Source organism: Loxodonta africana, chromosome 3, assembly GCF_030014295.1.
Source record: "Loxodonta africana isolate mLoxAfr1 chromosome 3, mLoxAfr1.hap2, whole genome shotgun sequence".
Lineage (NCBI taxonomy): Eukaryota > Metazoa > Chordata > Mammalia > Proboscidea > Elephantidae > Loxodonta > Loxodonta africana.
Window position 1 is genome coordinate 25,752,083 of NC_087344.1, and position 23,201 is coordinate 25,775,283.

The following is a 23,201-nucleotide window of genomic DNA, read 5'->3' on the forward strand; positions in this document are numbered from 1 at the left end:
CTTTGATCTTCGTCAGTACATGCTCCAAGTCCTCTTCACTTTGAGCAAGCAAGGTTGTGTCAGCTGCATAACGCAGGTTGTTAATGAGTCCTCTTCCAATCCTGATGCCCCATTCTTCTTCATATAGTCCAGCTTCTTGGAGTATTTGCTCAGCATACATATTGAATAGGTATGGTGAAAATCATGCAGTATCCCATTTTTCTCTCAGAACAACTGCCTCTTTATCTATGTACAGGTTCCTCATGAACACGCTTAAGCGTTCTGGAATTCCCATTCTTCGCAGTGTTACCCATAATGTGTTATGATCTACGTAGTTGAATGCCTTTGCATAGTCAGTAAAACACAGGTAAACATCTTTATGATATTCTCTGCTTTCAGCCAAGACCCATCTGACATCAGCAATGATATCCCTGGTTCCATGCCCTGTCCTGAATTCGACTTGAGTTGCTAGCAGTTCTCTGTCAGTACACTACCGTAGCTGCTTTTGAATGATCTTCAACAAAATTTTACTTGCATTTGATATTGTTTGATAATTTCTGCATTAGGTTGGATTAACTTTCTTGGGAATAGGCATAAATATGGATCTCTTCCAGTAGGTTGACCAGGTTGTTGTCTTCCATATTTTTTGGCATAGACAAGTGAACACTTCTAATTGCCCTTTCTCTGTATTATTCTGGTGTTCTTTGGCCCCTAGTATACCACTGGTAATGCTCTGTCTCACTCGGTATAAATAGAGCTTCTTAGGATACATCTTAAGCTTTTTTGTCTGTGCTGCTGTCTGTGCCTGCCACACAGCGGCTTCTGAAACACTTGAAGCAAAGAATGGATGGGTGAACTAATTATAATGCGTCAGGTTCATCTTGTATCACCAGCACAAGGACCAGTGCCTGTCACAGAACTGGCAGTCTTTTAATGAATGTGGAATGGGTGAAATTAAAAACATAATGAGGAAATGGAATTTTCAGATGACTGGTAAGTGGAATGAAACAAGAGTGGTTCTGCAGGTAACTGCTATAGATCTTTCTCAGAAATAGAATGTGTCGTTTTTGTTTTCCTTCTTTTCACAGGCGGTGTCCTCATTGCACCACAATTCCAGAGTAGTGTCAGACATGGACTACTAAATGGATGTGAATCAAGCCAGGGTCACAGTAAAAGCTTAAAGCTATCATTTCGGATAAAGAGAATCCTAGCAGGATTGGTTGTCTAGTGCTGCTGTAACAGAAATACCACAAGTGTGTGGCTTCAACAAACAGTAGCTTATTCTCTCACAGTCGGGAAGGCTAGAAGTCTAAGCTTAGGCTGTCAGCTCCAGGGGAAGGCATTCTCTGTCAGCTCTGGAGAAAAGCCCTTGTCAATCTTCCCCTGAACTAGGAGTCTCTCTGTGCAGGAACCCCAGTTCCAAAGGATATGCTCTACTCCTGGTGCTGCTTTTATGGTGTTATGATGTCCCTAACGCTCTGCTTGCCTCCCTTTTATGTCTTGTAAGATAAAAGGTGATATAAGCCACACCCCAGGGAAACTCCCTTTACATTGGTTCAGGGATGTGACCTGAGTAGGGTGTTATATCCCAGCCTAGTCCTCTTTAACATAATCTAATCTTGCCTCATTAACCACAGGCAGAGATTAGCATTTATAACACATAGGAAAATCACATCAGTCACAAAATTGAGAACCTCACGATACTGGGAATCATGTCCTAAATAAGTTGACACACATTTTTAGGGGACACAGTTCATTCCATGACAGAGGACAGTGGTGGGATCCTTGGTGCTTATCATGACTAAATGTTGTTAAATGTCAGACATTTATTTTCTAAAAGCAAGTAATTCAACAAGATACGGGTGCCTGTTCTTTAAATATTATATTCTTAGAGCAGACTCCCTAGTTTTGAAATCTCCCCCCATCAAACCTACATCTGCCTCCTGGGCACTCAAAAAATAAATGTAATCTCTTTTCCCTATGAACTCTTAAAATTTTCAAATAGTCTGTCAGGCATTCTTCAGGTCTTATACTTTCTTACTAAATGTCCTCATTTTTGTACCTGCAATGGTTTCGTTGTTACCTCAGCTTTTTCTCCACGCTTGTTGTGGACAAAGTCCTTGTCACATTAAAGGCAATATTCAAGATTAGGACATGCTCATTAAATAACAGAGTCAAACTATTCCTACTGGTTTTCAGAACAATGTAGTTCTGTGAGTACAGACCAAACTCATGTGATCTACACTGATGCTGAGTGTATTACCAAATGAAATATTTTAAATTCTGTTCTTTTTTTAATTTAGAAAAAAATATGATTAAAAAAAATTGAAGAGATTCCCTAAGAAGAATGTATTCACAATAAACTTAATTTCTTCATCTTTTAAACAAAGTTTACTGGTGAGTTGTTGTTGTCAGGTGCCGTCAAGTCAGTTCTGACTCATAGCGACCTTATGCATGACAGAACGAGACACTGCCTGGTCTTGAGCCGTCCTTACAATCATCGTTATGGTTGAGCTCATTGTTGCAGCCACTGTGTCAGACCACCTCATTGAGGGTCTTCCTCTTTTCCCCTGACCCTGTACTCTGCCAAACATGATGTCCTTCTCCAGGGACTGATTCCTCCTGACAACATGTCCAAAGTATGTAAGATGCAGTCTCGTCATCCTTGCCTCTAAGGAGCATTCTGGCTGTACTTCTTCTAAGACAGATTTGTTCGTTCTTTTGGCAGTCCATGGTATATTCAATATTCTTTGCCAACACCACAATTCAAAGGCATCGACTTTTCTTCGGTCTTCCTTATTCATTGTCCAGCTTTCACATGCATATGATGCAATTGAAAATACCGTGGCTTGGGTCAAAAAAAAAAAAAATTTTTTTTTTTTTGGGTCAGGCGGACCTTAGTCTTCAAGGTGACATCTTTGCTCTTCAACACTTTAAAGAGGTCTTTTGAAGCAGATTTACCCAGTGCAATGTGTCTTTTGATTTCTTGACTGCTGCCTCCATGGGTGTTGATTGTGGATCCAAGTAAAATGAAATCCTTGACAACTTCAGTCTTTTCTCCGTTTATCATGATGTTGCTCATTGGCCCACTTGTGAGGATTTTTGTTTTCTTTATGTTGAGGTGCAATCCATACTGAAGGCTGTGGTCTTTGATCTTCATTAGGAAGTACTTCAAGCCCTCTTCACTTTCAGCAAGCAAGTTTGTGTCATCTGCATAATGCAGGTTGTTAATGAGTCTTCCTCCAATCCTGATGCCCTGTTCTTCTTCATATAGTCCAGCTTCTCATATTATTTGCTCAACCTACAGATTGAATAGGTATGGTGAAAGAATACAACCCTGATGCACTCCTTTCCTGACTTTAAACCACTCAGTATCCCCTTTTTCTGTCCGAACAACTGCCTCTTGATCTATGTAAAGGTTCCTCATGAGCACAATGAAGTGTTCTGGAATTCCCATTCTTTGCAATGTTATCCATAATTTGGTGAGTAGTAAGGAGTATTTCATGGGATTTCCAGGGACATAATGTGTCTCCCTCGAGTGTATCAAGCCTCGAATTGCATATTGAAGATCCTATGAGAAAAGTATTGAGTGGCACAGGAGGTATCAAAAGAAGTGGAAGGAATATACAAAGTCACTATACAAAGAGAATTGGTTGATGTTCAGTCATTTCAGGAGGTAGCATATGGTTAAGAGCTGATGGTATTGAAGAAAGAAGTCCAAGTTGCAATGAAGGCATTGGTGAAAAACTAGTCTCCAGGAATTGACCTAATACCAATTGAGATGTTTCAACAAATGGATGCAGCACAGGAGGTGCTCACATGTGTGTGCCAAGAAAATTGGAAGACAGCTACCTGGCCAACTGACTGGAACAAAGAACCACATTTGTGCCCATTCTAAAGAAAGGTGATCCAACAGAATGTGGAAATTATAGAATGTTATAATATCACATGCACATAAAATTTTGCTGAAGATAATTCAAAAACAGTTGCAACAGTACATCAATAGAAAGCTATCAGGAATTCAAGCTGAAGTCAGAAAAGGTCTTGGTACAAGGGATATCGTTGCTGATATCAGATGGTTCTTGGCTGAAAGCAGAGAATACCAGAAAGATGTGTGTTACGTTGACTAATGCAAAAGCATTGGACTGTGTGATGATAAAAATTGGGGATAACATTTCTTAGTATGGGAATTCCAGAACACTTAATTGTGCTCATGAGGAACCTGTACCTGGATCAAGAGGCAGTCGTTTGAACAGAACAGGGGATACTGTGGTTTAAAGTTAGGAAAAGTGTGCATTAGTGTTGTATCCTTTCACCAAACCAAAACAAAAAACCAAACCCAGTGCCGTCGAGTAGATTCCGACTCATAGCGACCCTACAGGACAGAGTAGAACTGCCCCATAGAGTTTCCAAGGAGCGCCTGACGGATTCAAACTTCCAACCCTTTGGTTAGCAACCATAGCACTTAACCACTGTGCCACAGGGTTTCCATCCTTTTGCCATACCTATTCAATCTCTATGCAGTGCAAATAATTCGAGGAGGTGAACTGTATGTAGAACGCAACATCAGGATTGGAGGAGGACTCATTAAAAACCTACATTATGCAGGTAACACAACCTTGTGTTTGTTGAAAATGAAGAGGACTTAAAGTACTTAAACTGATGAAGATCGAAAACCACAGAGGTCAGTATGGATTACACCTCAACATTAAAAAAAAAAAAAAATCTCACAACTAGACCAATAAGCAACATCATGATAAATGGAGAAAAGGTTGAATTTGTTAGGGATTTCATTTTACTTGGATCCAAAATCAGTGCTCATGGAAGCATCAGTCAAGAAACCAAAAGACATGTTGCTTTGGGCAGATCTGCTGCAAAGGACCTCTTTAAAATGTTGAAAAGCAAAGATGGCACCTTGAAGACAAAGGTGTGCCTGACCCAAGCCATGGTGTTTTCAGTCACCTCATATGCACGTGAAAGCTGACAGTGAGTAAGGAAGACCAGAGAAGAATTGACGCCTTTGAATTGTGGTGTTAGCAAAGAATGTTGAACATACAATGGACTGCCAAAAGGATGAAGAGATCAGTTTTGGAAGAAGTACATCCAGAATGCACCTTACAAACAAGGATGGCGAGACTGCGTGTCACATACCTTGGACGTGTTATCAAGAGGGATCAATTCCTGGAGAAGGACATCACGCTTGGTAAAGTAGAGGGTCAGTGAAGAAGAGGAAGACCCTCAACGAGATGGACTGACACAGTGGCTGCAACAGTGGGCTCAAGCATAACAATTGTGAGGATGGCACAAGACTGGGCAGTGTTTAGTTCTGTTATACATAGGGTCCCTATGAGTCCGAACCAACTTGATGACATCTAACAACAACATGATGTTAATGAGGTGTGATTAATGGCAGTTACGTTAATGAGGCAGGACTGAATCTAAAATCTAAAAGGGAGAAGTGAGCATAGAGATGGGGGCTCATCATACCACCAAGGAGGCAACACCAAGAGCAGAGTGCGTCCTTTGGCCCTGAGGTTCCTGCACGGAGAAGCTCCTTAACCGGGGGAAGGTTGATGACAAGGCTCTTTCCCCAGTGCCAGAGAGCAAAAACTTTTCCCGTAGATGGCACCCTGAATTCAGACTTCTAGCCTCCTAGACTGCAAGAGAATAAATTTCTCTTTGTTAAAACCCATGTACTTGTGTTATTTCTGTTACAGCAGGACTAGATGACTAAGACAAGGAGCAAGGTATTTTACATGAGAGTGAAGGAAGGTCAGTCCCCAAATGGTACTAGGGATTGCGAACAATTCTGATCTGACTCCTGGAATCAGAAGTACAAAGGGTGTGACGTGAAATTCAAAGTGTTCAATAGATTTTTAAAAATCCAGAGATGATCTGAAGAAAGGAGACTTTTTCACACAAAATGGATTGTCCACAAACAAGTGACAAGAAAAGTTTGCCCACTTCAACCCACCTTACCATGAGTTCTTTATTTTTTGCTTACCATTCCTTCATTGTTTTGCAACTTTGAAAGCTCTGTTTTATTCTGCTTATTTTTTGTATGTATGTTTTAAGTTTGTGAAATCTACCTCCTGCTGTGTATTGAATGATATTAAACCTATCTACCCCCTCTAATTTTTTTTAAATAGTTTTTATTGAGTTTTAAGTGAAAGTTTACAAATCAAGTCAGTCTGTCACATATAAACTTATATACACCTTACTACATAGTCCCATTTACCTCCCCCTAGTGAGTCAGCCCGCTCCCTCCTTCCAGTCTCTCCTTTCATGACCGTTTTGCCAGTTTCTAACCCTCTCTACCCTCCCATCTCCCCTCCAGACAGGAGATGCCAACACAGTCTCAAGTGTCCACCTGATACAAGTAGCTCACTCTTCATCAGCATTTCTGTCCAACCCATTGTCCAGTCCCTTCCATGTCTGATGAGTTGTCTTGGGGAATGGTTCCTGTCCTGGGCCAACAGAAGGTTTGGGGACCATGACCGCCGGGATTCCTCTAGTCTCAGTCAGACCATTAAGTCTGGTCTTTTTATGAGAATTTGGGATCTGCATCCCACTGTTCTCCTGCTCCCTCAGGGGTTCTGTGTTGTGCTCCCTGTCAGGGCAGTCATCGGTTGTGGCCGGGCACCACGTAGTTCTTCTGGTCTCAGGATGATGTAAGTCTCTAGTTCATGTGGCCCTTTCTGTCTCTTGGGCTCATAGTTATCGTGTGACCTTGGTGTTCTTCATTCTCCTTTGATCTGGGTGGGTTGAGACCAATTGATGCATCTTAGATGGCCGCTTGTCAGCATTTAAGACCTCAGACGCCATACTTCAAAGTGGGATGCAGAACGTTTTCATAATAGAATTTATTTTGCCGATTGACTTAGAAGCCCCCTTAAGCCATAGTCCCCAAACCCCCGCCCTTGCCCCGCTGACCTTCGAAGCATTCAGTTTATCCTGGAAACTTCTTTACTTTTGGTCCAGTCCAGTTGAGCTGACCTTCCCTGTATTGAGTATTGTCCTTCCCTTCACCTAAAGTAGTTCTTATCTGCTATCTAATCAGTAACTAACCCTCTCCCATCTTCCCTCCCTTCCCCCTCTAATTTTGTAACTATATTTTTCAGAACAGAATTTCTGAGTGATTCCTTTCAAATCTGCAGTGTTTTTTTGCTATTCTTTACAGTTTCTGCCTTTTATCCTGAAGGTCATGGTCAGCATAGGTGTTATATTTCTGTGTATCTGTTTCTGTTGTCTGTTTTGGTTCATTCCCTGTGTGCCTGATAATTTGGTTTTCTATGATAGACATACTGATTGGGTTTTCTTATTTTTTGAACAGTTTTTAACATACACTAATAAAATGCAGTCATAGGCTTTATAGTAGTCTGGGAATTTATCATCTTATATTCTTATAAGAATAATTACATTCTTATATTACTAAACCTTGTTTACAGCCTGGATTTCAGTCTTGATTATTGCAATTTTAGAACTGTTGCATACTCTAATTTAGGCATCACACAAATATGGTGCAGTTACAGTTATGGACAAGAGAGGGATTTCCTGGGGACTGGTTGGGACGTGCCTGGGAACCATTTTCATTACTGATAAGTGCTTAGTCAGAAGCTAAGGGACCATATACTACAATACTCTAAAATAGGTTCCATGAAAAATTTACAGGTTTTCAATTCTTCATCCTAGAGACAATCCTGGCCTTGCCTTAATGTTGAATGACAGAAGATACTGTTCTCATGAGGAAGCCCTTAGCATTGTTGCATACTGGGGAATTATTAATGGAGTTCTTCCACAGGAGAACTAAGCTGCTCCAATTCCAGGCCATGTTAAGTCAGCATATTTATCTGAACTTGTTTCCAAGTGCTCCTGTCTCAGCATTGCACAGAGAATGTCCCTGATGCAGGGAGTACACCTGCGTACCTGTGAAGGGTAGTGAGTGAGAGAGGCAGAGTGGGAGAAAGTGGAAATGACTGTGTTGTCCTATCTGTTCTCATGTAAAGCATCTGAGCAACCTCCCAGTGAAAGTTTTGTGTCCTGGAGGTCAAATGTCCCCGAAATGTTTATTTAGCAGATGTAGCCTAGAAAAAAGGAGGCCTGGTGGCTTGGAAACCCTGGTGGCATAGTGGTTAAGTGCTATGGCTGCTAACCAAAATGTCGGCAGTTCTCATCCACCGGTGCTCCTTGGAAACTATGGGGCAGTTCTGCTTTGTCCTATAGGGTTACTATAGGGTCATGATGAGTCGGAATTGACTTGACGGCAATGGGTTTGGTTTTTTGTTTTGGTCGATGGCACAAACGGTTAATCTAGTAGCTGCTAACCAAAAGGTTAGTGGTTTGAGCCCATTCAGTGGCTCTGCAGGAGAAAGACCTGGTGATCTCCTCCCATAAAGATTAGAGCCAAGAAAACCCTGTATGGCAAGTCTGCTCTGTCATATGGGGTCACTTGAGTTGAAATTGACTCGATAGCAACTAACACCAACAGTCTAAAAAAGATTTGATGATATTTGTGGACCAAGAGCGTTTTGAAAATTACATGTCATTATTAGTTTTCTCTTGCTCCATAAAAAAATTAGCACCAGACTGTTTGAAAACAAACATCGACATTTATTGTCTCACATAGTTTCTGTGGGTCAGGAATTCAGGAGTGACTTAGTTGAAGGTACTAATTCAAAGTCTCAGGTGAGGATACTGGCCAGTGATGCAGTCATCTGAAAACTTGACTGGGGCTGGAGGATCTGCTTCTAGCTGTTGGCAGGAGGCCTCTGTTCTCTACCATATGGGCCTTTCCAGAGGGCTGATTGAGTATCCTCAGAACATGGTGGTTAGCTTCCTCTCAGAGTGAGCAATGCAAGAGAGAGCAAGGGGGAAGCTGCAATGTCTATTATGAACTAGCGTTGGAAGCCACATTCTGATGTATGCACAATTTTATTGGTGTCACAGTTCAGCCCTATTCAGCGTGGGAGAGGACCGTACAGGGGCATGAAATACCAGGAGGTGGGGATTACTGAGGGCCATCTTGGAGACTGGCTACCACAAATATGGTGCTGTGTATCTAGTTACTGAAATGACTGATACAGAAATGGAAAGAACCTCAGAATAGAACTGTTTGGGCAAGAGAACAGGAAGGAAAGTCCACAAAACATCTGTGGGGAGCAACTGATAAAAAGGTGCAAAATCAAGGGAATCCTTTGCAAGGATATATCACACATTGAGGAAGGGAGCAGATTTTTGTATGGGATATTAAAAGTCTGGGCCCTCTGGATCTCGGCTCACTGCCATATACTAATTGTAATGGTAAAAAATGGTAGCAACTGGAAAATGCAGGTCATTGGATAGTCCCCTGAACTGGCAGATACTGGCACTGTGATTGGGCCTTCCACTGGCAGCCCCTACCAAAGTCATTGTGAATGTTTGCTATATCTTCTTGGGATAGACCAGACCCTGTGATCCTCTCTTGCTGATCTAGCCCCACCTTAGCCCCTTTGGAACTCTGGTTGTGCAGTGGTTAAGAGTTCGGCTACTAAACAAAAGGTCAGCAGTTTGAATCCACCAGCTGCTCCTTGGAATCCCTATAGGGTTGTTCTACTCTGTCCTATAGGGTCACTTTGAGTCAGACTTGACGCAACATCAACAGGTTTGGTTTGTTTTTTGTAGCTCCTTTCAATCCCCTAGAACCTTCTTGATCACAGTAATGCCTCCATCTGTTCCTTGGCATAGGGTGTCCATAGGAGACACTGGCTCTTATCACCTAACCTCTCACTCCAGAGGCCATTTGTAATTTGTAGACTCTGGGCTTTACCTTCTCATCTCTCATGGAGCCTCTGAAAATCCAAGGTGGTCGAGATTAAAGCCCAGCGTCTTCTCAGTTTCTCTAGCCTGCACAGACCTTCTACCTCTCCTACAAAACTAAAAAAAAAAAAAACCTGTTGCCATCGAGTCCATTCTGACTTATAGCAACCTTACAGCAGAGTAGAACTCCCCCATAGAGTTTACAGGAAGCATCTGGTGGATTCAAAGTGCTGCCTTTTTGGTTAGCAGCCATAGCACTTAACCATTACATCACCAGGGTTTCCCCTCTGCTTCAGAAACCCTGGTTTAACATAGGGCAAAACTCTGATCATATTCCCAAGTGGGACAGGGATATAGCTCCCATTTCCTTTCTTTTAGCCTTTTTTTAAATTTTTTAATTTTTTCTTCCTCTTTTGAACTCCCTTTCTCCCTTTGCATCAGTGATTCTCAACTGGGGATCATTTTCCACCTCAGAGGATATCTGACAGTATCTTGAGACATTTTTGATAGTTACAACTGGGAGGGAGGCATGTGGCAATAACTGCACCCCACCTAACAATCACCACATGTTGGTGAACCAACAGCCACTGAAGATTATGAAGATGATTATTGGTGGGAGTGATTGATGCTGACCGTCAAGGGGGATGGCGCTTCAACAGTAGTATGTGTAGACTGCAGGAGGTCCATGGGCTGCTTCTTAGTGTTCCATATTCTATAATTGCTTTTAAAAAAAGGTATAAGAGCTCAATATAGGCTAAAACAACATAAACCCTCATGGAATGAAGTTTTGGCTCTCCTCATCAGGGAAGGAAGCGTGATGAATTGAAGTGTTTGCTGAGGGCAAAGAGAATATGGCAATGTAGTTGAAGAAGGAAGCTACCAACAGAAGACCAGTCATACAAATGAGGGCTGTAGTAGTTATGAGTAATCTTTCTTTAATTTGATATAAATATATTTGTACCCCATACTACCATTTTATTAAAGTGCTGGATGTCAACAGCTGTTAGTGGGATCTCAACAACAAATACATTCTGCTGTGTACACATGGAACACTAACCGGGAGGGCTTCGTGCAGTGGAGGATAGAGGTGTGTAAACTGTATCGGCAGTCAATGGGTGTCACCTCAAGAGGATATCAGGCAGCTCCATGGCCTTCAAAAGCATTGCCTTCAGAATAACCAAGCAGCTTGCATTTTAAAAGGTTGCCAAGGGTCATCAGGGAGACAAGAGGTGGGACTTGCTGGACCTAGCTGGAATTCTGCCACTCTGTCCAGAGCAAAGTGCCCCAAGGTAAACAGAGCAGTACAGTCTCTGCAGTTTCATCCACTGGAACAATGAACACTGGATCTATGGGATTTCCTGGGAGGTTGGCTCAGGACTAGAACAGCCTTAGGCCAGAGTGGTTGAGGGCTCTGTAAGTTCCTCCAAGTGACAAAATAATATATACAACTATTAAAATATGTTTTAAAATGATCAGTGACATAGGAGTGTATCCATTATTAAATAGGAATAAAAGCAGATACCTAAATGATACATACAGTATGAGCTCATTTTGTAAATTATATATGAAGGAGAAAAAAGTTTGAAATGGAAACCAAAATAGTAGCTATATTGAACCTACATAATAATCAAAAGCCATTAATAATAGTTGAATTGAGTTTATGTGAAGGAATTTACTGAAATGAAAAAAATAAATTATAAATTATTTACAAACAACAGAACGGGGAAATATTTGCAGTATATAACTGGGAGAGAAATAATATCTTTGGTATATAAAATTAAAACTAATTTTAATGGCACAATAACAAAAATGAAGACATATTTATAAAAGTAAACACAAATGATTTTTAAATATATGTTCAGTTGCACTCGTAGTAAAGAAAAAGTATGATGAGACCAAAACCAATTACCAATTTTTTAAGCTATAAACTTGGCAAAGATCAGAAAGTGTCACATTGAATTAGTGAGAGTATGGGAAAGCAGGCACTCAGATATGTTGATGGGAGTATGTTTTAGTCATCTAGTGCCGCTATAACAGAAATACCAAAGTCGATGGCTTTAACAAAGAGAAGTTTATTGTCACAGTATAGTAGGCTACAAGTCCAAATCCAGGGCATCAGCTCCAGGGGAAGGCTCTCTCTCTGTCGGCTCTGGAGGAAGGTCCTTGTGATGAATCAGTCTTCCTTGGTTTGGAAGCACCTTAGCGCAGGAACCTCAGGCCCAAAGGACGCACTCTGCTCCTGGCACTGCTTTCTTGGTGGTATAAGGTCCCCAGCTCTGTGCTTGCTTCCCTGTCCTTATATCTCTTGACAGATGAAAGGTGGTACAGGCCACACCCCAGGGAAACTCCCTTTACATTGGATCAGGAATGTGACCTGGTAAGGGTGTTACAATCTCACCTTAATCCTCTTAACATAAAATGACAATCGCAAAATGGTGCTCCACCACAGAATACTGGGAATCATGGCCTAACCAAGTTGATACACACATTTTTGAGGGGACATAATTCAATCCATGACAGAGTATAAGTTACTAAAACCTCCATGAAGGGAAATACTCAAATCAGATCTAAATGGCTATAAACAATAAAATCTATTAAAATTTTAAATGCACATGACTTTGAATCCAACAGTTTTACTTTAAGAAATTTATTCCACAGTTATTCACTGAAGTAATATGTGTGATGACATTCTTGACAACATATTTCCTAATAAAATGTAGACGCAATTTAAGTGTGCACAAATAGGGACAGTTACATAAATTATGGAACAGCCATACCATAGAAGACTTATGTGACTAGTAAGGCTCTTCTTCATGCACTTATATAAAAAAATCTCCAAATATGTTAAGTGAAAGATGTAAGGTATATATTGATGTCATTGAACATAATCATTTTTGTTAAAAAGAAAAAAAAAGTACATGTGTATATGCACACATCACACACATACACACATCTGTGGTCATAGAACATCTCTGGAAGTGTGCCTCAGAAAATGGCTAAATTGCTTCCTAGTGGCTCAGTAGTTAAGCCCTTGGCTGCTAACCTAAAGGTTGGCAGTTTGAATCCACCAGCCGCTGTGCAGAGAAAGATGTGGCAGTCCGCTTCCATAAAGATTTGCAGCCTTGGAAACCCTATGGGGCAATTCTACTCTGTCCTATAGGGTAGCTATGGGACGGAACCAACACGATGGCAGTGGGTTTGGGTTTTTTTTTTTCTGCTTCCTTTACATTTTTCTAGCCCTTGTGGTGCAGTCAATAAGAGCTCAGTAAGGTCGGCAGTTTGAATTCACCAGCTGCTCCTTGGAAACCCTATGGGGGCAGTTCTTTGTCCCATAGGGTTGCTATGAGTCAGAATTGACTCAGCAATGATGGGTTTTTCTGTGAGTCAGAATCGACTCGATGGCCATGGATTTTTTAATGATTAATGAAGTTGAGCATCTTTTCATGTGCTTTTTGGCCATTTGAATATCCTGTTTGGTGACATGTCTGTCCAAGTCCTTTGCCCACTTTTTGATTGGGTTGTTTGTCTTTTTGTTGTTAAGCTGTAGATACAAAAATATATATATATATCTTTTGGATTTAAGATTCTTACCTGATACATGGTTTCGGAAGATACTCTCCAAATCTGTAGCTTGTCTTTTCACTTTGTGGATAAAGTCATTTGATCAATAAATGTGTTTTAATTTGTATGAGGTCCCATTTATCTATTTTGTCTTTTGCTGCTGGTTCTTTTGTTGTCATATGTGATCATCCATCATTAAAAACAGGTCCGACAGCCTCTCTCCTACAACATATGCTGAGGGACAGTTTTATTCCCAGTGAGTTTTTCTAAATTATAGAATTCCTTACTATAATAGAATTATCGATGCTCTTTAAGCCCCAGAGTATTATTAAAGATAGTTTCCTCGGAAACTTTACGGGGCAGTTCTACTCTGTCCTATAGGGTCGCTATGAGTCGGAATCGACTCGACGGCACTGGGTTTACTGGGTGGGTATAAAATTATTCAGATCATGAATTTATATTGAGTAGAGGAAAAATAACATTTTAATATTATAAGAATAACTTCAAATATAAGAATCAACACAAAGCCAGTTCCTATGAGGCAGAGGTCAAATAAATCCCAGATTTCCACATTCTCCAAGTTGGGTACCACTCCATCTCTGGCACTGGTCATTCTCCCTTCCCTTAGCACTCATTTCTCACCCAATTGGGTTTGGCTATTCACTGCAACGTCTCACAGAACTCACAAACTGTACTTACAGTTATGTGGTGTATTAAGGAAGTAACAGTACGACTCGGAATCAGGATCAGGAAGTATGTAGGCAAAGTTCCCCTTCTTCAGTGCAGGACAGCTTCTCAGCTGTGAAGGCCTACCCTGAGCCCCCTGAGGACTGGCTCTTCTTAGCCCTGTTATCCGTCACCCCCAACTCTGCTGCTAGGTCTAGATGGTTTGTTAATTTTGTCCACATTGACATTTCCTGGGTAAGCAGTAAAAAACTTGTGGTTTCATAGTTTTGTCTGATCCTAGGCCTTTCCCACGCTAAAGCACTAGGAACTTTTAAACTGACCAATAAGTCCTCAGCGCATGCTAACTCCAAGACCTATACCCTGCTTGCCATACATAAGCCCTCTCCTACCTTTCCAACTTCTTGTTGCCTGGTCTCTGGGTGCAATCCTCTGTGGCCCTATGTCGAGGCGTGCTTTAGTTTCCTCTCTGGCACCTGTGGGTACTGAATACTGTTCGTTTTCTGACGTTCCTGCGTGAGTCTCACTTTCTCCTGTCACACTTAACAGACCATTCCACGACAGCAAGAGACCCTTTTGGGTCCAAATTAAGACACGCACCCCACAGCTCACATAGTATTTTTTAAAAGTTATTCTTGAAGAATTTTAGTTAGATCATGCTTTTTCAGGTTTGTCACCAAAAAAAAAAAACCAAGCTGTTGCTGCCCAGTCCATTCTGACTCACAGAGACTGTATAGGACAGAGTAGAACTGCCCCATAATGTTTCCAAGGAGTGGCTGGTGGATTTGAACCGCTGACCTTTTGGCCAGCAGCCATAGCTCTTAACCAATGTGTCACCAGGGCTCCAGGAGCCACCAATTCATACCATTTCACCAATTTAGATCCCTTTCCTGTCTCCTATAGGCCTTTGAGTGTTTGGCCTGTCTCCTCTCCAAAGCACAAGCTTCAGTAGAGTGAGAATTGTCCCTATCTTCCACATCACTTTATGCCTTCTATCTTGGAAACCCTGGTGGTGTAGTGGTTAAGTGCTACCATTGCTAACCAAAAGGTCGGCAGGTCAAATCCACCAGGCACTCCTTGGAGACTCTATGGGGCAGTTCTGCTCTGTCCTACAGGGTCCCTATGAGTTGGTATCGACTTGATGGCAGTGCGTTTGGTTTTTGGATTATCTTAAAATGTCTGGGACGTACCAAGGTGCTCCTGAAGTCTTGTCAAATGAAGCATGGCAGTGAGTGAGCTGCCCTTGTCACCATGATTAATAGCCTTTTTCTTAGTTTGACTTTATTTTTAATATCAGATACTATGGGGATATATGTGTAGTGAAGTACCCATTTGGTGAATATTTCAAAACACATTTTGAATAAACAGTGCAAGATTCTGAACTTTAAAGCAAACTCCCACTGTCTTTTCTACTAATAGACTCATTAAAATGTAAAATCATATGTTTATATCTAGAACATTTCAAGAACATTGCGAAAACATTCATCAGGCCATTCTGTTTATGCCCTCGAGGAAGGCACATCACTGTTAGTCCTCCCAGTTCCCTACCATTTTTTAATCCCAAACTGCTCCAGAATGGGTGTTTCTAAAAAAAGAGGCTGTCCTTACTGATGGCACTACCAAAAAATGAACCCAAATCACATGGCTAAAAATTCTTATTACATCAAACATGGCTATTAGTACAAAACAGGAATTAAAAATTTATGCCTACTGTAAAAAATAAAGATATAGCATAATGTTGTTGTGTGGTGCCATGGAGTTGATTCCAACTCATAGCGATCCAATGTGACAGAGTAGAACTGCCCCGTAGGGTTTCCTGACTGAAATCTTTACGGAAGCAGATTGCCAGGTCTTTCTCCCACAGAGCCATTGAGTGGGTTTGAACCCCCAACCTTTCATTTAGCAGCTGAGTACTTAGCCATTGTGCTACCAGGGCTTTCTATATAGCACAGCGTATCCCTGTATTTTCCAGATATTCTGTGTTTGTCTTATATCCCAGTATTCCACAAAATGGGAGAGGTTTGAGGCTTTGTATTTACTTTATAATTTTTTTTATTGTGCTTTAAGTGAAAGTTTACAGTTCAAGTTAGTTTCTCATACAAAAATTTTTATACACATTGATACGTGACCCTAGTTACTCTGCCTGTCATGTGACAGCACACTCCTCTTTTCTACTCTGGATTTCCCGTGTCCATTCAGCCAGCTCCTGTCCCTTTCTGCCTTCTCATCTCACCTCCAGACAGGAGCTGCCCATTTAGTCTCATGTATTTACTTGAGCTAAGAAGCACACTCTTCATGAGCATCATTTTAGGTCTTATAGTCCAGTCTAATCTTCGTCTGAAGAGTTGACTTTGGGAATGGTTTTAGTTTTGGGTTAACAGAGAGTCCAGGGGCCATATCTTCCAGGATCCCTCCACTCTCAGTCAGACCATTAAGTCTGGTCTTTTTACTAGAATTTGAGTTCTGCACCCTACTTTTCTCCTGCTCCGTCAGGGACTCTCTGTTGTGTTCCCTGTCAGGGCCCTCACTGGTGGTAGCTGGGTACAATCTAGTTCTTCTGGTCTCAGGCTGATGGAGTCTCTGGTTTATGTGGCCCTTTTTGTCTCTTGGGCTAATATTTTCCTTGCGTCTTTGGTGTTCTTCATTCTCCTTTGGTCCAGGTGGGTTGGGACGAATTGATGCATCTTAAATGGTCGCTTCCTAGCTTTTAAGACCCGAGAGGCCACTCACCAAAGTGGGATACAGAAAATTTTCTTCCTTTCCTTGTTTTTTTTTTTTTTTTTTTTGGTGCAGGCTCCTCTACTCTGTGACCAGCATGACTCCAGTAAGGCCGGGGAAAACTGACCTGTGTGGCTTTGGCGGGGATGGTGGTGGTTGTTGGGTGCTGTCATTTTCGACTCATATTGACCACATGTGACAGAGTAGAACTGCCCCATAGGGTTTTCTTGGCTGTAATCTTTTTTTTTTTTTAAGTGACAGTTTACAAATCAAGTCAGTCTCTCACACAAAAACTTATATACACCTTGCTACATACTCCCAATTGCTCTCCCCCTAATCAGACAGCCCAATCCCTCCCTCCACTCTCTCTGTGTCTATTTCGCCAGCTTCTAACCCCCTCTACCCTCTCATCTCCCCTCTAGGGAGGAGATGCCAACATAGTCTCAAGTGTCCACCTGATCCAAGAAGCTCACTCCTCACCAGCATCCCACTCCCCCCCACTGTCCAGTCCAAGGCCTGTCTGAAGAGTTGGCGTTGGGAATGGTTCCTGTCCTGGGCCAACGGAGGGTCTGGGGGCTGTGACCACTGGGGTCCTTCTAGTCTCAGTCAGACCATTAAGTCTGGTCTCATGAGAATTTGGGGTCTGCATTCCACTGCTCTTCTGCTCCCTCAGGGGTTCTCTGTTGTGGTCCCTGTCAGGGCAGTCGTTGGTCGTAGCCGGGCCCCATCTAGCTCTTCTGGTCTCAGGCTGATGTAGTCTCTGGTTTATGTAAGCCCTTTCTGTCTCTTGGGCTCGTAATTACCTTACGTACTTGGTGTTCTTCATTCTGCTTTGCTCCAGGTGGGTTGAGACCAATTGATGCATCTTAGATGGCCGCTTGCTAGCGTTTAAGACCTCAGACGCCTCTCTCCAAGGTGGAGTGCAGAATGTTTTCTTAATAGATTTTATTATGCCAATTGACTTAGATGTCCCGTAAAACCATGGTCCCCAAACCCCCGCCCCTGCTACACTGGCCTTCGGAGCATTCAGTTTATTCAGGAAACTTCTTTGCTTTTGGTTTAGTCTAGTTGTGCTGACCTCGTCTATATTGTGTGTTCTCTTTCCTGTCATCTAATCTACTACCTAATTAGTGAATACCCCTCTCCCACCCTCCCTCCCTCCCCCCTCTCGTAACCATCAAAGAATATATTCTTCTCTGTTTAAACTATTTCTCGAGTTCTTATAATACTGATCTTATACATTATTTGTCCTTTTGCAACTGACTAATTTCACTCAGCATAATGCCTTCCAGAGTCCTCCATGTTATGAAATGTTTCACACATTCATCATTGCTCTTTACTGATGCATAGTATTCCATTGTGTGAATATGTCGTTGTTCTTGTTAGGAGCCGTTGAGTCGGTTCCAACTCATGGCGACCCTGTGCACAACAGAACAAAACACTGCCCGATCCTTTGCCATCCTTACAATCGTTGTTATGCTTGAGCCCATTGTTGCAGCCATTCTGTCAATCCACCTCGTTGAGTGTCTTCCTCTTTTGTACTGACCCTGTACTCTGCCAAGCATGATGTCCTCCAGGGACTGATCCCTCCTGACAACATGTCCAAAGTATGTAAGATGCAGTCGTGCTGTCTTTGCTTCTAAGCAGCATTCTGGTTGTACTTCTTCCAAGACAAATTTGTCCGTTCTTTTGCCAGTCCATTCAATATTCTTCCCCAACACCACAATTCAAAGGCGTCAATTCTTTGGTCTTCCTTATTCATTCTCCAGCTTTCACATGCATATGATGCAATTCAAAATGCCATGGCTTGGGTCAGGCGCACCTTAGTCTTTAAGGTGATATCTGTGCTCTTCAACACTTTAAAGAGGTCCTTTGCAGCAGATTTACCCAATGCAATGCATCTTTTGATTTCTTGACTGCTGCTTCCATGGGTGTTGATTGTGGATCCAAGTAAAATGAAATCCTTGACAACTTCAGTCTTGTCTCTATTTAACATGATGTTGCTCATTGGCCCACTTGTGAGGATTTTTGTTTTCTTTATGTTGAGGTGCAATCCACACTAAAGGCTGTGGTCTTTGATCTTCATTAGTAAGTACTTCAAGTCCTCTTCGCTTTCAGCAAGCAAGGTTGTGTCATCTGCATAATGCAGGTTGTTAAGGAGTCTTCCTCCAATCCTGATGCCCCGTTCATCTTCATATAATCCAGTTTCTAAGATTATTTCTTCAGTATACAGACTGAATAGTTATGGTGGAAGAATACAACCCTGACGCACACCTTTCCATGCAGTATCCCCTTGTTCTGTCCAAACGACTACCTCTTGATATGTGAAGGTGCCTCATGAGCACAAAAAAGTGTTCTGGAATTTCCATTTTTCGCAATGTTATCCGTAATTTGTTATGATCCAGACAGTCGAATGCCTTTGCGTAGTCAATAAAACACAGGTAAACATCCTTCTGGGATTCTTTGCCTTCAGCTAGGATCCATCTGACATCAGCAATGATATCCCTGGTTCCATGTCCTCTTCTAAAACTGGCCTGAATTTCTGGCAGTTCCCTGTCAGTATACTGCTGCAGCCGTTTTTGAATGATCTTTAGCAAAATTTTGCTTGCGTGTGATATTAATGATATTGTTCTATAATTTCCACATTCGGTTGGATCACCTTTCTTGGGACTAGGCATAAATATGGATCTCTTCCGGTCAGTTGGCCAGGAAACTGTCTTCCATATTTCTTGGCATAGATGAGTGAACACCTCCAGTGCTGCATCCATTTGTTGAAACATCTCAATTGATATTCCATCGATTCCTGGAGCCTTGTTTTTCACCAGTGCCTTCAGAGCAGCTTGGGTTTCTTCCTTCGGTACCATCGGTTCCTGATCATATGCCACCTCTTGAAATGGTTGAACATTGACTAATTCTTTTTGATATCATGACTCTGTGTATTCTTTCCATCTTCTTTTGATGTTTCCTGCGTTGTTTAATATTTTCCCATAGAATCCTTCACTATTGCAACTCGAGGCTTGAATTTTTTCTTCAGTTCTTTCAGCTTGAGAAACACTGAGTGTGTTCTTCCCTTTTGGTTTTCCATCTCCAGTTCTCTGCACATGTTATTATAATACTTCACTTTGTCTTCTCGAGCTGCCTTTGAAATCTGTTCAGTTCTTTTACTTCATCATTTCTTCCTTTTGCTTTAGCTGCTGTACGTTCAAGAGCAAGTTTCAGAGTCTCCTCAGACATCCATCTTGGTCTTTTTTTCTTTCCTGTCTTTTCAGTGACCTCTTGCTTTCTTCATGGATGATGTCCTTGATGTCATTCCACAACTCGTTGGATCCTCGGTCACTAGTGTTCAATGTGTCAAATCTGTTCTTCAGATGGTTTCTAAATTCAGGTGGGATATACTCAAGGTCATATTTTGGTTCTTGTGGACTTGCTCTGATTTTCTTCAGTTTCAGCTTGAACTTGCATATTAGCAACTGATAGTCTGTTCCACAGTCGGCCCCTGGCCTTGTCCTGACTGATGATATTGAGCATTTCCATGGTCTCTTTCCACAGATGTAGTCAGTTTGATTTCTGTGTGTTCCATCTGGTGAGGTCCACGTGTATAGTCGCCATTTATGTTGGTGAAAGAAGGTATTTGTGATGAAGAAGTCGTTGGTCTTTCAAAATTCTATCATTCGATCTCCAGCATTGTTTCTGTCACCAAGGCCATGCTTTCCAACTACTGATCCTTCTTTGTTTCCAACTTTCGCATGCCATTCGCCAGTAATTATCAATGCATCTTGATTGCATGCTCGATCAATTTCAGACTGCAGCAGCTGATAAAAATCTTCTATTTCTTCATCTTTGGCCCTAGTGGTTGGTGTGTAAATTTGAATAATGGTTGTATTTACTGGTCTTCCTTGCTGGCGTATGGATATTATCCCATCACTGACTGCGTTGTACTTCAGGATAGATCTTGAAACGTTCTTTTTGATGATGAATGCAACACCCTTCCTCTTCAAGTTGTCATTCCCAGCATAGTAGACTATATGATTGTCCGATTCAAATGGGTAATACCAGTCCATTTCAGCTCACTAATGCCTAGGATATCGATGTTTTTGCGTTCCATTTCATTTTTGACGATTTCCAGTTTTCCTAGATTCATACTTTGGACATTCCAGGTTCCTCATGAGGGATATATGCCTGTAATTTTCTTTTTTTGTTGTGTCTTTACCTGGTTTTGGTATCAGGGATATGGTGGCTTCATAGAATGAGTTTGGTAGTATTCCGTCCTTTTCTATGCTCTGAAATACCTTTAGTAGTAGTGGTGTTAACTCTTCTCTGAAAGTTTTGTAGAGCTCCGCAGTGAAGCCGTCCGGACCAGGGCTTTTTTTTTGTTGGGAGTTTTTGATTACGATTTCAATCTTTTCTTTCGTTATGGGCCTATTTAGTTGTTCTACCTCTGTTTGTGTTAGTTTACGTAGGTAGTGTGTTTCTAGGAATTCATCCATTTCTTCTAGGTTTTCAAATTTGTTAGAGTATAATTTTTCATACTGATCTGATATGATTCTTTGAATTTCAGTTGGGTCTCTTGTAATATCACCCATCTGATTTCTTATTCGGGTGATTTACTTCCTCTCCTGTTTTTCTTTTCTCAATTTGGCCAGTGGTTTACCAATTTTGTTGATTTTTTCAAAGAACCAGCTTTTGGTCTTGTTCATTCTCTCCATTTTTTTTCTGTTTTCTATTTCATTTAGTTCAGCTCTAATTTTTATTTTTTGCTTTCTTCTGGTGCCTGAGAGTTTCTTTGTTGCTCTCTTTCTATTTGTTCAAGTTGTAAGGATAACTCTTTGATTTTGGCCCTTTCTTCTTTTAGTATGTGTGCATTTATTGATATAAATTGGCCTCTGAGCACTGCTTTTGCTGTGTCGCAAAGGTTCAGATAGGAAGTGTTTTCATTCTCATTGGATTCTCTGAATTTCTTTATTCCATCCTTAATATCTTCTATCATCCAGTCTTTTTTGAGCAGGGTATTGTTCAGTTTCCAAGTGTTTGGTTTCTTTTCCCTGCTTTTTCTGTTATTGACTTCCACTTTTATGGCCTTATGGTTAGAGAAGATGCTTTGTAATATATCAGTGCTTTGAATTCTGCTAAGGCTTGCTTTATGACCTAATATGTGGTCTATTCTAGAGAATGTTCCATGTGTACTAGAAAAGAAAGTATACTTGGTTGCTCTTGGGTGGACTGTTTTGTGAGGTCAAGTTGATTGATTGTGGCATTTAGATCTTCAGTTTCTTTATTGAGCTTCTTGAGCTTCTTTCTGGATGTTCCATCCTTCACCGAAAGTGGGGTGTTGAACTCTCCTACTATTATTGTGGAGCTATCTGTCTCACTTTTCAATGCTGATAGAGTTTGTTTTATGTATCTTGCAGCCCTGTCATTGGGTGCATAAGTATTTAATATGATTATATCTTCTTTGTGTATTGTCCTTTTAATCATTATGTAGTGTCCTTCCTTATCCTTTGTGATGGATTTAACTTTAAAGTCCATTTTGTCAGAAATTAATATTGCCACTCCTGTTCTTTTTTGATTGTTTGCTTGATATATTTTTTTCCATCCTTTGACTTTTAGTTTGTTTGTGTCTCTAAGTCTAAGGTGTGTCTCTTGTATTCAGCATACAGATGGATCATGTTTTTTAATCCATTCTGCCACTCTCTGTCTCTTTACTGGTGCATTTAGTCCATTTACATTCAGCGTAATTATGGATAGGTATGAATTTAGTGCTATCATTTTGATGCCTTTTTTTTGTGTGTTGTTGACAGTTTCTTTTTCCCACTCCATTTTATGTGCTGAGTAGATTATATATTGTCCTTTCCCCATATTCGTTGTTGTTGGTTTTGTTTCTGCTGAGTCTCTATTTTTTTCTTGTATTTTATTTTGATGAGTAGGATAGTTTGTCTACTTTGTGGATACCTTATTATTTCTCCCTATTTTTCTAAATTTCAACCTAACTTTTATTTCTTTGTATCGCCGTATCTTCCTCTGCATATGGAAGATCTTTGATCACATTTCTTAGTCCCTCTTTATTGTTTTAATGTATTTTTTTATATAATAACATTGCTATTACCCTATTTTGAGCTTTTTTAAAAAAATCTTGCTTTGTTTTTTTTATTTCCCTATCTGGGTTGAGTTCTGATTTCTCTGCCCAGTGTTCTAGTCTTGAGTTGATACCTGATATTATTGATTTTCTAACCAAAGAACTCCCTTTAGTATTTCTTGTAGTTTTGGTTTGGTTTTTATGAATTCCCTAAACTTGTGTTTATCTGGAAATGTCCTAAGTTCACCTTCATATTTAAGAGAAAGTTTTGCTGGATATAGGATTCTTGGCTGGCAGTTTTTTCCTTCAGTTTTTTGAATAAGTCATCCCATTGCCTTCTTGCCTGCATTGTTTCTGCCGAGTAGTCCAATCTTATTCTTGTTGGCTCCCC

At 41.0% G+C, this 23,201-nt stretch overlaps 1 protein-coding gene across 7 annotated transcripts in view; it reads left to right on the forward strand.

The window, feature by feature from the left end:
- Positions 1 to 23,201, forward strand: part of LOC100662579 (zinc finger protein 709-like) — a 94,517-nt gene that overhangs the window by 22,460 nt on the left and 48,856 nt on the right. The gene's annotated exons all lie outside the window — the stretch shown is intronic.